Source organism: Limulus polyphemus, unplaced genomic scaffold, assembly GCF_000517525.1.
Source record: "Limulus polyphemus unplaced genomic scaffold, Limulus_polyphemus-2.1.2 Scaffold642, whole genome shotgun sequence".
In the NCBI taxonomy this organism is placed as follows: Eukaryota; Metazoa; Arthropoda; class Merostomata; order Xiphosura; family Limulidae; genus Limulus; species Limulus polyphemus.
In genome coordinates this window covers 276432-282911 of record NW_013666252.1, presented here as the reverse complement: position 1 = coordinate 282911, position 6480 = coordinate 276432, and the positions used below count along the sequence as shown (strand labels likewise).

At 33.0% G+C, this 6480-nt stretch overlaps 1 protein-coding gene across 3 annotated transcripts in view; it reads left to right on the top strand.

Moving 5' to 3' along the window:
• Nucleotides 1–2792: 2792 nt before the first annotated feature.
• Nucleotides 2793–6480, top strand: part of LOC106459643 (F-box-like/WD repeat-containing protein TBL1XR1) — a 71626-nt gene continuing 67938 nt past the window's right edge. For 2 of the 3 annotated variants that reach the window (XM_013919279.2, XM_013919278.2), the window contains exon 1: nucleotides 2793–2863. The gene's annotated coding sequence lies outside the window, so the exon portion shown is untranslated. The remainder of the gene's footprint in view (nucleotides 2864–6480) is intronic. The other variant, XM_022386174.1, reaches the window with a different exon arrangement.

Sequence of the window (6480 nt, the reverse complement as noted above, 5' to 3'; positions counted from 1 at the left end):
GGGCTCACTGACAAAAAAAGTGTACTTTTCGAACATTGTTAGGCAAGACCTTTGGGGGTATTAGGGGAGTCTGTTGGTTGCCTCCAGTAAATAGGGTAGAAAGCTATGACAAGTAAATATATCCTCTTTGATTTCTATTCAGTCGGTCTTATGAGTAATTTAGAAATATAACATTAAACAACGAATTCTTGCTTATTAGCACTAAACATAACATAATATTTTGGGACAACATAGGCCCTACTGGTCCATCTCGGTTCTCCCATTCTCTAAACTAAACTAAATATATTAATTAATAAATGTATAAAAATTCTTAAAGCCAGCCTTTATCATTGATATGTTTATCAAGCTTTCTCTTAAACTCACTTAAATTTACTGCTTCCACAACACCCGAAGACAACCCATTCCAAAGGCCAAACACCTTGTTAGAAAAATGAAACTGTCTTAGCTAAAGATGACTTCTACCCTGCCGAAATTTATATTTGTGTTCCCTACTCCTACTATTATCACTGTTAAATATAAAATACGATGATGCATCAACACTATCAATTCTCTTTACAATCTTAAACACCTTAATCAAATCCCCTCCATCTCCTTTTTTTAAAAGAGAAAACATTTTGAGGGGTTTCAACCTCTCTTCGTATGATAACCCCTCCATCCCAGGCACCATTCTAGTAAACCTACTCTAATTCCTTTCCAACAATTCAATGTTCTTCTTGAGGTAAGGAACCCAAGGCTGAACACAATACTCCAAATGTAGTCTACCCAATGACTTAAACAAATAAATTATAACCTATTTAAACTTATATTCAATATTTCTGCAAATACAACCTAAACTCCTAATTACCCTACCACTAGCAACCGCATACTGTTTGGATTGTTTAAGCTTCTAATCAACAATTACACCAAGAACCCTTTCTTTCATAACACTGTTTAAGTTATTCCAATCTAAATCATACTCATAGTTCAAATAATGGTAACCCACATGTATTATTTTGCACTTATTATAGTTTAAACCCATTTGCCACTTATTTGCCCAAGTCACTAAATGATCTAATTCCTTTTGTAAAGCAGCAGCATTCTCTTCACAGCTAGCAATTCCCCAGACTTTAACTTAAGTATTTTATTCACCATTCCTTTCTCTACATCATTGATGTAAATAATAAAAAAAGCAAAGCAAAGGGCCTAACACTTGAAACATCAATCAAGTTTGACTGAACTCCATTTATAACAACCCTCTTCTATCCAATTTGCTAACTTATCCCACACGCCTACAGAGATCACTTTTTTACCAGCCTTTTATGTGGCATCTTGTCAAATGCTTTCTGAAAATCTAGATACACTAAATCCAAACCTTTATTCTCATCCACATAAGCAGTAACCTTTTCAAAGAATGTCATAAGATTTGTAAGACACGGTTTCCCTTAGTGAAACTAGGTTGACTATCCAATAATATTGTTATGACAGCGGAAGTCAAGTGACGCTGGTAACACGTGATGAGTTTCCAGAAGGATCATGAAGGCCCGAGTGTTTGCCAGACGCCCTCTATTTTAATATATATAAGCCCGGCAAATAAAGGGAGACAATAATTGCAGATAGACAGATAATTGAGTCAAGTGAGCGGTAGTGACTGTAAGAATGTGCGCGAATCGTTATGAATTATAGCGTGTGTTTAAGTTAAAGTGACGGTGGAAATTCTTTGTATTGCAAAGTTGTATCGAGAAAGAATAAACTAGTTTTAATTAAGAAAGGACTTGTATCACTGAAGTTTCTCGGAAAGAATTTTTACGGGAAATTATCAAACGAGCAGATACGTAACAATATTCTAAACTTTGTGAAGATTCTTTGCAAAACTTTTACCACAACTGATGTAAGACTAATGGGACACTTTTTATCATCTCCCTTGAAAAGAGGAGTTCCATTAGCTAACTTCCAATCCTCTGGTACCTGCTTACTATTCAAGGACTTACAAAAAATATTAGCAAGTGGCTCACATATCCAATCCTTAACCTCCTTCAAAACCCTTGTGGAAATATTATCTGGCCTAAGAGCCTCAGCGTTCTTTAAACTTCTCAATTTTTTTTTAACAAGCTCAGAATTAATGCACTCATCTTGTTTTCATCTATCAACTGTTCGAGATGCGGAATGCTGCTTAAATCTTCGTTAGTAAAAACTGAAGAAAAATAAAAATCTAATAACCAAGCCATCTCATAATCATCCCTCAATGGTCTTAATAGCAGCTTCCCAGTGGCACAGAAGTAAGGCTGTGGACTTATAACGCTAGAATCCAGGTTTCGATACCCGTGGTGGGCAGAGCACAAATAGTCCATTGTGTATCTTTGTGCTTAATTACAAACAACAACAACAACAATCCTGATAGCATATCACAAACATTTGTTTATTGTAAATACCCAAAAGTTCCTGCATGTCATTCATTTTTGAGCTGAACTGTTTTTCTAATAAATCGCAGCAAGCAAGACGTGGAATCAGGCAGTTCTGTACAATTTTTATGACTAAGAAAAATGGCACTTTTGGGGCATAAGATGAGGAAGGCAGAGGCATGAGCCCACTCGGCCAACGCTTGTGATTGATTTTTTCCTATGTGATGTGACTGCTGATTTATCTACCTATACGGAAAGAAACTTTGAAATTTAGTGCTAAATTTTATCTATTATTCATTTCAGCATTTTCACGCCCTCGTCTTTTATTTTTATTTCTACGTTTTTTTTACTACTTTTGATTATTAAATTTAGACTTGAAGAATGTGCTTGCACGTGAGGCTAGGTGACGCTATATTTCATGGTAGGTAACGCTCACGTAATTAACATTCGTAGAAGTCGTTTACGTTAAAGTTTTCGTGATTCAGGTAATAAACTTTGAAAATAATAATTCTACTGTTCTAATTATATTAGATGTCAAGTAAATGCCTTAAATGTTTTTTCTTATATAATAGCTCTCTAAAGCCTAGTTCTAGCCATCGAATCTTTAAGTTGTATTTAACTATATTTTTCGTCATAACATTAACAAGGCCCAATGTATTTGTAAGCTGCAGACCAGTGCCAATGACGTCATGCCATTTACTGTCAGCCATGTTAGGTTATTGCCCGATGGAAAGTTTTGCCATATAACAACACTGAGAGCTAATTACGTACTAGGACGTCAGGTTGGGTGCTGTGATTGGTTGTAATGTAATACAAATAGTTATCATAATTTAAATTATTGTTTTTCTACACCTGCAACGTTGATGAACACGCCAATTGCTGAAACTTAGCAGTTATATAGAAATAGAATATCGGCATTACTGGGCAAAAATACGTTGAAATATAACTTAAAAGCTAAAATTTTTATTATAGTTTCATACTTTACTAAAACTTTAAGTACAATTTGAAATATTTTTATTTTATCATTTATCAAGCTCATTTAGTCATTAGTTTCTTATGGACTCTCAAGTCTTACAGAATATTTTTAAACAAATTAGTAGTAATTAGTAGTAATATTAATAATAAATAGTATATTGCTAAAATAAGCTAGTTAGTTTAATATTATTATTACGATTGACAGGTGCAAACTGTGTCAGACTTGAATAGTTATATTAAAAGGATGTTTAATAGGGATGACCTATTATTATTACTGCAGGAATGGAAAATGAAACAACAGCAGTAATACTATTACTAATGGTATGACAATAGATTTATGACAGACGTCACTTAGTCTGGTATATAATTGTTTATTGTGTATATTGGATGGATTTTCTCTGTAAACATTGATATCAAATATGAGAGAATATTTCCTTAGGAGATAGAGATGGTCTAAATAACTAAGTGAATGGTAATTGGAATAACACAATAGACAATGAAATTAATTAAGTTGATGTATGACAGATTTGTTATTATTACAAATGTTTTGACAACTTATACCACACATAATGAAGAAAGAAATTAATCTTTATGATGTGCTTACTGAGGCCATTTATCCTGTTACTCATTAGAAATAAATAAATTATTAAACTTTGAATGTTTTAATTTTCTTTCATTAAATTGTGTAATCTTAGATGTAATACTGACATGTTAATCCATTTTCATATTACAGTATTAGTAGAATAATCTTAACATACAGTGTATCTGTTACTTCCGAGTTTTAGCAGAAAAAAAATCGTGTTGTGGCATTCATTTATGGATTGCTGTTAGTTGACTGCTTACCTTGTTTTCAGCAAAAAAAAATGTAACAGTTTGGTGCAAAAAGACACAGCCAAATGTTGTGATCAAAAGTGACAAACTGATAGACTTGTTTAGTAAGAGACATAAGATATAGTGGCACTTTCAAAATCTGGGTATTGGAGGCATTTATTAATATTTAATAGGATGACAGTACCAGTATTCTAAGTGTGTATAAACAACTCAACACACAAACTTTAACACTTAAACATTGCTGCCTGAAATGACTGGTCCATTCTTCAAATACTTTTCTCTCTGTAATATATAGGACTATCTACACCCACATCTCCCTTATGCATATGGTAATTTCGGTCTGTACTTCTCTACTTCTAATTTCATACTTGCATAGTGCAAAAAAAATTAAAATGCAAGTTTAGAAAAAATAACCTTAACTGTGTTACAAATGAAAAGGATCTTGGTCTTATGTTCATAAGTTTCTTAAACCTTCTAAGAAGCTTACCATTCCTAATAGTAGAACAAATAGGGCTTCAAGTTGTATTTAATATAAGTCTAATAATATAGCTTCATTGGTTAGGCCTCATACATATAATTTAAGGACATCAAGGGACCTGTTGGTCTATATAGGCCATCCTATCTAGTAAACTAAATAAAACACTCAAAGCCAGCCCTTATCATTCAAAAATTTATAAAGCCTTCCCCTAAACTCCCTAAAATAAATGCATCTACCACATTTGAAGAGAACCCATTCCATAGGCCAACCACCCTGCTATAAACATTAAACTGTACCAGCTGAAGATGATTCCTACCCTGCAAAAATTTATATTTTTGTCTCCTTGTCCTACCATTCTTACCATTGTGTATGAAAAAAGATTATGCATCAGTACTATCAGTTACCTTACCAACAATCTTAAACACCTCATTTAGATACCCTCCGACATTTTTATTTTTCCAAGAGAAAAAAAATTTCTTAACTTATTCTCATATGAAAACCTTACTGTTATAAGTATTATCTTAGTAAATCTTCCTCTGAACTCTTTCCAACAATTTGATGTCCTTCATAAAGTAAAAAGTCCAAGAATGAACCCAGTGCTCCAAATTTGACATAACCATTGACCAATGCAATGAAATTATAACCTCTTTAGACTTATTCAATATTTCTGTAGATACAACCTAAAATCCTATTTCCCTGCTACTTGCAATAATACATTACTTAGATGGCCAAAAAGACAGATGAATTAAAACACTAATATCCATTTCTTCCTTAATGCTGCCCCCAGTGGCACAGCGGTATGTCTCCGGACTTACAATGCTAGAATCCAGGTCTCGATACCTGTAGTGGGCAGAGTACAGATAGCCCATCGTGTAGCTTTGTGTTTAATTACAATTACAATTCTTAATAATGTTAAGGTTATTCCCATCAAAATTATATGGATAACTCAAATTATGGTAACATCCATGTATTACCTTGCATCTATTATAACTAAAAGCCACATTCCATTTATTCATCCAACTCACCAAATATTCCACATTCTTTCTGTAAAGCATCATCATCCTTCTCATAGCTGATGACACCCAAAGCCCTAATATTATCAGCAAATTTAAATAATTTTGGACCATTCCTTCATCTGTGTCATTGATGTAAACCAAAAAGAGCATAGGCCCTAACATTGAGACATGATGCCCCACTTGTCATGTTAATCAAGCTTGATTGAACTTCATTCATAACAACACTCTGCTTTCTTCCATTCATCCAGATTTCTATTAAATAAGCCAACTTATCCTCCACACTTAAAGAAATAATTCTTTTAACAAGCATTTTATGTGGAATTGCATCAAATGCTTTCTGAAAATCCACAGACACCAAATCAACACTCATACCTTCATCTACATGGGTAGTAACCTTTTTAAAGAATGTCAAAAGATTAGTAAGGCAAGATTTTCCCTAGTGAAACCATACTGACTATTGAAAAAAATTTAAACTTTGTTAAATAACTCTGCAAAGCTTCTTTTGTTAGACTTTCAAAAACCTTTCCACCATTGATATAAAACTAATAAGCTTATGATTACTGAGAATTTTTTTGTCACTTCCTTTAACTCTTTCAGCACAGGCTCATTCTGTGCTTGTTATAGTTTTCATGCTATAACCTTTAAATTAGTAGGAATATATTAACAAAATTTAGCAGATCATCAGTAAACATTACAATGCTTTCATATGGAAAATATCAATTTTTTATTATTAAGTCTTAAGGTTTGTAAAGCAATATTTTTCGTATGCCTTTTTTTTTTTTCTTTTTGCATGTTGCCTATA